Below are 12,292 nucleotides of genomic sequence, written 5' to 3'. Positions count from 1 at the left end.
GTCTTATAGAGCCTCAAACATCAATTGGTCATGTAAGTATGAGCTTACAGCTGTAAAATCATGAGTTTACGACCGTAAACTCATTTGTTAGTGACATTAGGCCCGTAAACTCCATTATGGAGTTTTCCTTGAACCCTACACACAATAGCTTTTCCCTACAACACTTAGATGCAATCCTAGAGGCTGATAACACTTGATAATGGTGTTTAGCATGTCCTAGGGTGTCTTGACTTTGTTTATTAGTTGTTTATAGACTAATTTGTTACATATATGTGATATTATATGTTAACTAGGATCATAGAGTGTATTCAAGACTTCACTTAACACCTAGCAGTCCCACCTCTTCAGTTCATCAGTACCACTCACTACAGGTGAGTTCATACCCCTTAATCAATGTTTTATGGGGGGATACAAGTAGAATCATGCTAGTTATTATATCAATCACATGTGATTAATAAGCAACATTCAGATGATTTACTACTCATTAGCCGTTTTACCGAACAGTTTCCTTCAAATGATTTTCATAAGCATTTTATATGTTTAAAACTCCTTATTAAACTGTTCATTTTACTCTGTATGTTTCATTTCAAACTCATTTACAATTGTGTTTCAAACAAATGTTTCTTTATACCTGAACTGTTTTATCAAACCCATGCTTTCAACCCGTTTCATAGATTGACATCAAGTCGATCTTTTCTTAGATAGAAATCATGTTCAAAGGTTTTACAAAACTTATTTTATGCTTTTATATTATCAATTGCATGTCTACGTATGTATAGTTATATCGGGTACCCGTCCGAAGGTTGTTTAAATATTAGTTATATATCATGTGTACTTATATAGTCATAAAGCTTCTTCCAGTTCATTCAATACCCTTGGGTAGCAAGGGTATACGTCCATGTTCATACGTACCAGTTACATTACAAGCAAGCTACCATAGGGGTAGTTCAGGAAGATACTAGAACAATTACTAGAACGCGATATCATACAATGAGTCAGTTCATTCATGAGTCAATACTTGCTAGATAGAGAGAGAGAGAGAGAGAGAGAGAGAACACACATTAAAGCTAGTATACACAGTACATTACTATACATGCTAGATAGAGAGAACATACATTACAGCTAGCACACATAGAACATTTTAGTACATACAGGCTAGACAGAGATAGAGTACATCTTTCAGTTAGCACATTCATATCATGTACATTTATGCAGTTATATGAACCATTAAGCGGGGCATGGCACTTCCTTCCATGACCGTTTCTGTATCCCGAATCTCCTTAATTGGGGAGCATATGAGTTTGTGTATAGATCTATACTGGATTGACTATCCTACACCTTGCTGCTTGCTACAGTGGGACTTGCAAGTCTACGGGTGCCAAATGTCATTTCTTACGGCGTCTTACATCGTCGTTTGACTAGAGTCAGTAGCGGGATACAGGTCGATCACAACGGTAGTCACTTATTACAAATACTACATTACTTTCAAGATTACAATAGACTTAAGGTAGTTAGTACGGTTGTAGTTATTTGATACTACACCATATTACTATTTCATTTTCCCATTACATTCACTTCGTGAACACTCACACGACGCACAGTAATGTAGAAACTATATTTTTGGTTAATGATAGTCGAGTTTGGGAAAATACGCACTCTTACAGGAGACACACATAGGTAATTGATGCCTTGGTAGAGGGCTACTCTCAGTAGGAAGCATAGGGCTTTCTAGGATGTTCAAAACAGTTTCAATACTTACAGTTCGTATACATTTTCAATACTTACAGTTCATATACATACAAATACTTACATACAAATTAAGACACTAAAATACTTATGATCTCACCAGCTTTAAAGCTGGTACTCTCTTTCAAAATAACTTGTATCCTCAAGTCAACCATAGTCAGGTATCGATGCAAGGTTCAGAGAAGATGGTGCTCGTTCAAGACTCATCTTTCATTTTGATTTATACTTTAGTGTCTATTATAATTTGACAGAACACACTTATATTAAAATTATATTATTAATGCAATGGATGATGTTGTTGCTTGTTTACTACTTTTCATTGTTGTGATACTTTACATGACGTCCTCCGCCCCAGAACTTTTCCGCCGTTCATGGCTCTGGGGTGTGATAGATTGGTATCAGAGCGTTGTTTATAGTGAATTAATTATATCAACCCATAAAAGATATACAGACTATAAATACAATGGGATTAAAAATACTCTGACCAAGAGTTTATACTTTAAATAATAAAATATTTAATTAAGTATATGTGCCTGCATTCATACAAAAATCAGTGTCACTAGGACAGTACAAAAGAATTACGATTGTTGGGAAACACAGGTGGACTTAGAGACATATAGTCAAAACTAGGAAGATATAGTCTGATCAACTATGTTATCCGAGGGTTGACTAGCATGTGCCTAAGTGTAGTTGTGTGGTTGCAACAAGTCTAAAATCTTACCAACAATACCACAATGAGAACAGTAGAACATAACATTAAACTTAAAATACTATAGGAGTATTTGGTGTTACTATAAGTACTTTATACTTGAGAACTAAAATGGGATCTTCATTACTAAGTTGATAGTTGCTAAGTGGATACACTAAAGTTATATGTAACTAGGATGTTATAGACTTAGAATCTGGGAAAATTTTGCTTTACCCCTATTCTGTGTGAATTTGGAGTTAAGGTCACTTATTCGAAGGCCTATCTTGTTTCGATCACATATAACTGGTATGCACTTCACAAATAGTGATGTAACTAATGAAGATTTTCTAAATAATTATCTAGATAGTTCGTCTAATAATTATTTTCTTACCCCAATTCTCGCGTAGATAACATGGTTGGACTCCATCCCCACGGCAACCAGTACCTTCCGAATGAGGTCATTGCTGGATGGTTTGAAGAAGAACCAGAGAATGATCATCCTATCCCTGTGAATGATCACCATGATGAAGACCTTTCGGACGATGCTAACTCCGAACCCGAGGTTGAGAACCTACCCCAGGTAGCTCCTTTCCAATTCCTAACCCTCGCCGGCTTTTTAAGGCCTGACGCCTGAGTGGGTGGAATGCTTGGAAACATGGAGCCAAGGACAAGATCAGCCCATGCCATTTAATGGTGACCGAAGCTTTTATGACCTGATCAATGGGAGCTCAGCAGACAGAATCTTGCCAATCTTGGTCCGTAGAGTGGCCCGAAATGAGATTCAAGGCAGGACAGCCCTACATCAGATCACAGAAGTTGTCGTCGATGTGAGAATGCATACCCTCCGCACCATTCGTCTAGAAGATGCTCGCGAGAGATTTGAGAGAAACCATGAAACCCTGCTGCAAGCACTGGCTGAATCACGAGCCGAAGTCATAGAACTCCGAGTACGCCAGAGGGTGTACGAAAGACACCTACTTGATGTTGAACGTCAACTGGCTGAACTGAGAGTTCACCAGAGGGATGACTGTCGCCAGTAGTAGATGCTTTACTTTATTTTCCTTGTTAAAAAGGAGATGGTTTTCTGTCTATGCCCGATGTGGCATTTTCTATGAAACTATCTTGTACTGTAAGTACTTTTGGTTAGGTCTTTATGCTGTCAAGAACTATCTTCTCTAGATATGATGTAAGACCTTTTACCAGGTCATTTTCCCGAACTTTTACGTCATGAATATCAAAGATATTGACAGTCGGCTAACTTCTGTGTCATTATTTATTCAAGTACTCTTATCATACTTTCATTAGAGTCTATCTGAAACATGCTTTAGTCAAGTCATTGGACTATAGCAAGTTAGCCCCGGAGACATTTCCAAGTCTCTTTTGGTGGTTAGATCATGTTATTCACCAACCAAAAATACCTCGGCTTGAACGTCAAACGTCTTGAGACTATTGTTCGAACTTACTTCCACTTATTACTAGGACTGCATCATAGGGATGTAGGTCAACCCTTCATAAACACACTTCCACTCAGTACTAGGACTGCATCATGGGGATGTAGGTCAAACCTTCGCGAACATACTTCCAATCCGTACTAGGACTGCATCGTAGGGATGTAGGTTAAACTGTCGAAAACATACTCTTACTCTTTACTTGAAAAATCGAAGTACATCTAAGGGTCAACCAGAATCACTCACGAAACCCTTATCTTTCGTGTTACAGAATCATGTCTTCATCCGGAAACAATCAGCCGAGCAACGAAACCCCTGCCTTTCCTATGGACGCCGCTACCTTCCAAACCGCAGTTACAGCTGCCGTGATGGCTGCCGTAACCGCTGTCCTTGCGCACCGTTGCGCTATCAGCACAATCAATGCTGATGATGGGGTTGAAGATTCCAATCGTAGTATCCATCCAGGAAGTCGTCAAACGGTAACAGTCACAGGCTCACAAAGCCGAAAAGCAAAGAACAAGAAACAAAAGCGTCAAGCCCAGAAAGAACGCAAGAAATCCCAAAGGCTAGCCATGCAACAGCAGCAAGTGGAAACCCCTGCCATCCCCGTACCGAGCAGAACATACGAGGGAAAACTCCCGAAGTGTGATGAGTGTAGTTTCCATCATAATGGGACTTGCCATGAGATGCAATGTTGCAATTGCCTAAAAATAGGGCACCATGCTTGTAGCTATGGAGCACCAACACGACCCATCACTCAAGCCCCTGACATCAGAGTCAACCAGGCTCACGATGGTGGTGTTAAAACTAGACCCTATGAAAGGAAAATTTCAAAGTGGATAAACAAGGAGAATACTCGTGTCCACGTCACTCTAGCTCGACATATCACTTCCATCACCAATGTTGGTGTTGTCCAGATATGTCACCAATGCGGTGAAATTGGACACCTCAAGGAGGATTGCCCGATAGCGCAAAACTCTGGCGCAGACGGGAAGAATATTAGGATCACAGCTGCAGGAGAGCCTGCTTCGGAACCACGTTAATGTAATTTAGGCGTTCCGTTGTAACAGACTTATAAACCATGCAAAACTAGTGCAACCAGAGTCTTACCTTTTGCGAGATCTCGTCGGTAGGGATGCTCGTGCTGCGTATACTTGTCTTTTGTAGTATACCTTATCCGCAGCAATAGTCTTGTAGTAAGTCTAAAGTACTATAACTCTGTTGATGGTTGCACGGTTGTGTTTGTCTATAACGCCTTATGTTCAAATCTCATGTCTTTAATTTTCCTTATGATTCCGACATTATCATACAACTAGGTTCAATTTGATCCGCACCATACCAGCTTCATAAGTACATCTCTTTCTCAGTAAACGTCTTTTTAGCGAAGCCGTCATTTCAGAACACCGAAGTACTCATGCATGGAGTACCTCGTAGTTCTTTTTCTTTCCGAAGAAATCCCCGCAGTACCACTCGTACAGTACGTCAAGTTCAATCCAAAGATCCATACGGTTGATCTGTCGCTGAAGAATGTATACATAAGAGTGATATATAATCAAGGTTCTACAGGTTTAGAATTGATGATTCCACTTTAACTTTTTTTCCTCGATGGGATGTGAGCGTAAAGAAGAATCCGTTATTCGACTACCCTTTCAATCTTAATTATATACGACTCGTATACACGAGATTGTGATTGTGAAACCATGTATGAATCCTAAATATGAACTTCAGGATGGAGAACTGCCCAAGACTACGAGTATCGCATCATCATGCGAACAAACTTAGAACCCAATATGACTCCTATAAACAGGTCGCCCTACAGTCTAAATACCTACGGAGATACAAGAACAGCCCGGGCAACTTAGCGAACTACATAAAAATAGAATTGGAAGACTAGGCTTCTCACCCTGGAGAGCTCCGGTCTTATTCTTCCAGAGGTCGACGAATTGCATCGTATGTACCTCAGATATTGAGGACTCCGTAAAGATTTTTCATTAGAAATCATTGTCTCTGCCTCGCATAGATGAATTGGTCGAGCAAACGCAAGGAAAGAATTACTTTCAGAAATGGACCTGAGATCCGAATATCACCAGTTTGAGTGTTAGGGAAGGATGTCCTGAAGACTACCTTCTGAACTTGATGCAGACACTTCGAGTCCGTAGTGATACCCTTCGGATAAGACCAATACGCCCATAATATTCATGAGCTAAATGAGTAGGTTACGCCTTTCTTACTTGGATCCGTTCTTCATTTCTCCATGTAATGACTTACTTATCTACCCTCGTAGTAAGAAGGAACCCATGGAAACATTACCCTCGGAGATACTTTTCGCAGAGTTCTCTGAACACGAGTTTTAGAATTGAAGAGTCAAAATTTTCTAAGACTCACTATTAGTGATGTGGAAATTCTTGAGTACTCTGTAAATTTATCAAAACCATTGAGAATTGGTCGGCACCGAAGACGCCGACAGAAAGTCGCCAAATTCTAGGTCTTACAGACCTACTGTCATAGTTCATCTAGAACTCCTCGAAAATCACAAAAACCCGTACGACTTTGACCTAGCAAGGGGTGGCCCTTGACAGGGAAGATAAGCAAGAGAAAGAACCTTTGGAATTCCAAGTGAGAGACCAAATTCTTTAGGAAGTCTCACTCTGGGAATGGCTTAATACGCTTCGTAAAGCGTGGAAAGCTAAATCCAAGATAGATAGGACCTCCGAGATTCTTACCAGAATCGGTCCTGTATCGTACAAACTAGACCTACTCCGCGAACTCAGTAACGTACATTTTACCCTTTGCGTCTCGATCTTGAAACCGTACCTTTCCGTTAGGACTCTTGTAAGTCCACTCGATGAGATCCACGCCTTCGTATTAGAACCGTAATGACCCTCGACCGAGACGTCAAGCGGACGAAGCAACGCCGTCGCCCATTAGTGAAGGTTCGTTGGGATACCAACCGAGGACCCGAATTCACTATTGAGCGCGAGAACCAATGGATTAGGAAGTTTCCACCTCATGACTCGATCATTCATGCCTACTTCCTTACCTAAATTCTAATTTCGGGACGAAATTCCCTCTAACAGGGGATGATGTGACAACCCGAAATTTGCATTTTGTGCAAACCATATCAAGTCAATAGAAGTTAGAACAGTTGCAGTAAATTTCCAGACATTTGGTATAAGTTTGAGTATTTCAGGATTTACACTTAAGGAGATATCAAGAGAGTCGATGCACTAGGGTTTGTGCAACTCTGTTATTTCAAAACTCTATGATATTAGAGTTCATTTCGTGAATAAAATATTTTTCTGCCAAAAATCCCAAGAGTATATATAGGATTCTGAGCCATATTTATTCATTAGTTACATTTCCAACTAGAGAAAAGCTGAATTCTCTCTCAAGGATCTTCAGACTTTCGTCCCGGAAAGTGAGTACTTTTATCTAGTTGTGTTATAAAGCTTCTTATGTGCTTAATACACTAGAAATCATAGGAAAACACTAATATTAAAGAGTTTACGGCCCAAGAACATCTTGGACCGTAAACTCTTCTTTAGGGGTCAAATGATGCCCTAGCCCCTTCCTCTTGCAATGCAACTAGTTTAGACTTGTACCCTAATGTGTTTAGGACTAGCAAACACCCTTATAACACCAAGAGTAAGGTGTTCACGGCCCATGAAGTTCTAGGGCCGTGAACTCCAAACAAAGGGGCCAAAGTGTGCTTTAAACTCTTCTAAAGCCTTAGACACTAGCCTAGATTTGTTCTTAGTTAATTTAGGGAATTAAAATCACCAAAAACACCCTTCCAAGGGAGATTACGGCCGTAAACTCCAAGGGGTTTGGTCCTAAGGCTGTGAACTCCTAAAAGGAGTTATATAATGCCCTAAACTCTTCCAAAGACCATGCCATTAAGTAGAAATGCTTCTGAGGGTCTTATAGAGCCTCAAACATCAATTGGTCATGTAAGTATGAGCTTATGGCTGTAAACTCATGAGTTTACGACCGTAAACTCATTTGTTAGTGACATTAGGGCCGTCAACTCCATTATGGAGTTTTCCTTGAACCCTACACACAATAGTTTTTCCCTACAACACTTAGATGCAATCCTAGAGGCTAATAACACTTGATAAAGGTGTTTAGCATGTCCTAGGGTGTCTTGACTTTGTTTATTAGTTGTTTATAGACTAATTTGTTACATATATGTGATATTATATGTTAACTAGGATCATAGAGTGTGTTCAAGACTTCACTTGACACCTAGCAGTCCTACCTCCTCAGTTCATCAGTACCACTCACTACAGGTGAGTTCATACCCCTTAATCAATGTTTTAAATGTTTTTAAATGTTTTATGGGGGGGATACAAGTAGAATCATGCTAGTTATTATATCAATCACATGTGATTAATAAGCAACATTCAGATGATTTACTACTCATTAGCCGTTTTACCAAACAGTTTCCTTCAAATGATTTTCATAAACATTTTATATGTTTAAAACTCCTTATTAAACTGTTCATTTTACTCTGTATGTTTCATTTCAAACTCATTTACAATTGTGTTTCAAACAAATGTTTCATTATACCTAAACTGTTTTATCAAACCCATGCTTTCAACCCGTTTCATAGATTGACATCAAGTCGATCTTTTCTTAGATAAAAATCATGTTCAAAGGTTTTACAAAACTTATTTTATGATTTTATATTATCAATTTCATGTCTACGTATGTATAGTTATATCGGGTACCCGTCCGAAGGTTGTTTAAATATTAGTTATATATCATGTGTACTTATATAGTCATAAAGGTTCTTCCAGCTCATTCAATACCCTTGGGTAGCAAGGGTATACGTCCATGTTCATACGTACCAGTTACATTACTAGTAAGCTACCATACGGGTAGTTCAGGAAGATACTAGAACTATTACTAGAACGCGATATCATACAATGAGTCAGTTCATTCATGAGTCAATACTTGCTAGATAGAGACAGAGAGAACACACATTAAAGCTAGTACACACAGTACATTACTATACATGCTAGATAGAGAGAACATACATTACAGCTAGCACACACAGAACATTTCAGTACATACAGGCTAGACAGAGATAGAGTACATCTTTCAGTTAGCACATTCATATCATGTACATTTATGCAGTTATATGAACCATTAAGCGAGGCATGGCACTTCCTGCCATGATCGTTTCTGTATCTTGAATCTCCTTAATTGGGGAGCGTATGAGTTTGCGTATAGATCTATACTGGATTGACTATCCTACACCTTGATGCTCGCTATAGTGGGACTTGCAAGTCTACGGGTGCCAAATGTCATTTCTTACGGCGTCTTACATCGTTGTTTTACTAGAGTCGGTAGCAGGATACAGGTCGATCACATGTTACATTGAATACCTTTTTGTTTTAAGGTAGTTAGTAACGGTATTCACTTATTACAAATACTACAGTACTTTCAGGATTACAATAGACTTAAGGTAGTTAGTACGGTTGTAGTTATTTGATATTACACCATAGTACTATTTCATTTTCCCATTACATTCACTTCGTGAACACTCACACGATGCACAGTAATGTAGAAACTATATTTTTGGTTAATGATAGTCGAGTTTGGGAAAATACGCACTCTTATAGGAGACACACATAGATACTAGATGCCTTGGTAGAAGGCTACTTTCTAGGATGTTCAAAACAGTTTCAATACTTACAGTTCATATACATTTTCAATACTTACAGTTCATATACATACAAATACTTACATACAAATTAAGACACTAAAATACTTATGATCTCACCAGCTTTAAAGTTGATACTCTATTTCAAAATAACTTGTATTCTCAGGTCAACCATAGACAGGTACCGATGCAAGGTTCAGAGAAGATGGTGCTCGTTCAAGGCTCATCTTTCATTTTGATTTATACTTTAGTGTCTATTATAATTTGACAGAACACACTTGTATTAAAATTATATTATTAATGCAATGGATGATGTTGTTGCTTGTTTACTACTTTTCATTGTTGTGATACTGTACATGACGTCCTCCGCCCCAGAACGTTTCCGCCGTTCATGGTTTTGGGGTGTGACAGGAGGGTTCCGAAGTCAACTGATCTTTCGGAAGCGACCATAGGCGAGTTTGTCCGGAGTCAGCAGTTCCGAGATTGCGAGATGGTTCGGATGAGAGGCTTCTGTGGTGCAACTCCTCTTGGTTTCCTTAGAAGACATTCCGGACTAAGAGGTTCCGGACCAAGAGGGTTCAAGACCAAGAGGTTCCGGACCAAGAGGGTTCAGGACCAAGAGGGTTTAGGAACAAGAGGAGTCCGGACCAAGAGGGTCCTTTTGGGGTTTCCTCTTCCGGTTTTGAGCTGTTTTCGACTAAGGAAGGTATTTAAGGAGATTTGCGATACGTGGAGAGATTTGGGAGAGATTTCACATACTTGGAGAGATTTGGGAGAGATTCACTATTCTTGGAGAGACTTTGCATACTTAGGGAGATTTGGGAGAGATTAACTATTCTTGGTGAGGTTTCGGAGAGATTCACTATTCTTGGAGAGATTTCGCATACTTAGAGAGATTTGGGAGAGATTCACTATTCTTGGAGAGATTTCGCATACTTAGAGAGATTTGGGAGAGATTCACTATTCTTGGAGAGATTTCACATACTTAGGGAGATTTGGGAGAGATTTCACCTACTTGAGAGATTTGGGAGAGATTCACTATACTTGGAGAGATTTGCATTCTAACACTTTCTGGCTCCTTAGGAACTCATATTGAACATTTAGGAGTGTTAGCACAATCTCACAATAGTCCTTACTTACCTGAGGACGGAATTTCCTAGCCAAAAGTGCTAGTTGTGACAAGTAGTCATATTATATTGATTGTAACACCCAAAATCTGGAAGGCCAAGAAAGGAAAGAAAACCCTAATTTTTAGGGGCAACTCGGCGAGTCCAAGGAGGAACTCGGCGAGTCTGAGCGGGATCCGGGTCGAGGAGTAAGTGACCAACTCGGCGAGTCGGCCAAGTGGACTCAGCAAGTCTGGTATGTGCGACGAAAACCCTAAATTCGGGACTTGGAGCCTATTTAAACGTCTCATTCTCTCCCCTAGGGTTCCTTTACTGCCTCTCTCACCCAGAATACGAACCCTATATCTCCATTGTTGTGCATTCAAGTTTCAAGCCATTTTGGAGTGATTTGAAGGAAGAAGAAGAAGAAGGGGGAAACATTGAAGCTTCAAGGATTGGCCTTGGATCTGAAGTTTGGGGAAACTTTCTGAGTTATTGAAGGTATTAAGTCGTTTCCCTCCTTTAGATCTATTTTGGTTGTGAGTTTTGGGGGATTTTTAGCCATGATTAGCTACCCTTTTGAGTTAGAAGCCAGATCTGAAGTTGCTACTTCGGATCTAAGCCTATTATGGTCTTGAGAAGCATAAAGTTTCAGCCCTTGAGTTGATTATGGAGCGTCTTTGCCTTAAACCCTAGTTTATGGTGTATTTTGCCTAGATCTCCTTCTCTACACGTAAAGTTTTCAACTTTACGTGAGGAATAGGCTTGGGAAGGGTAGATCTACAGTTTGGAGTCCATGCATGACTCAAAAGTCCTCTGCATGTATGGAGATCTGAATGGACTCGGCGAGTCCTTTGAGTGGACTCGGCGAGTAGCATGAAGATTTGGAGGAACTCGACGAGTGGGATGAACAGCTCGTCGAGTCAGATGAAGTTGGGCAGGAACTCGGCGAGTTGGATGAACAACTCGACAAGTCTATTGAAGGATGTCTTGGACTCGGCGAGTATGTTCTTGGACTCGACGAGTCAGGTCGCGAAACCCCAAACCCTTCGAGTTGAGACTCGAATCAGTGAGTCGAGTGGAGACTCGGCGAGTTGGACAGGACAGGACTCGGAAATCAGTAAACTCGGCGAGTCATGGACTGACTTGGCGAGTCGAGTCGCGAATGGAAGGACTCTGAACATATGAACTCGGCGAGTCAGTAGGGTGACTCGGCGAGTAGGGTTGACCTGGAAGGTTGACTTTGACCAGGACTTTGACCAGAGTTGATTTGGTCGTCTTCTGGAGGTCAGTTGGACTCAGTGTTACATTGTTATTGGTAGCTCGGGGAGCGAGTGGAGCAGGAGTTCAGAGAGTTGTCGGGCAGCGGCTAGTGGGATCATCAGCAAGTTCAGCCAGTGCAAGTGATTTTCCCTTTGTGTGAATGGGTCTAAGACCATAATGCCGGCCCATGTAGTTATGAGTAGAAGACCCGGGGGTTAGCCCTAGGCACAATATGTTAGTATGATATTCAGGACGAGGTCTAATGATAGTGGGCGGGTGCCCAAGGATTGGTTTATATGATAGTTTATACATGTTGTCTGTGTGATACATGTATGTGCTTGGTAAGGAGGTGAGTGTGGGCGAGGTCCCGTAT

The sequence above is a fragment of the Lactuca sativa genome, chromosome 4 (assembly GCF_002870075.4).
Source record: "Lactuca sativa cultivar Salinas chromosome 4, Lsat_Salinas_v11, whole genome shotgun sequence".
Classification (NCBI taxonomy): Eukaryota; Viridiplantae; Streptophyta; class Magnoliopsida; order Asterales; family Asteraceae; genus Lactuca; species Lactuca sativa.
This window is presented reverse-complemented; position numbering follows the sequence as displayed.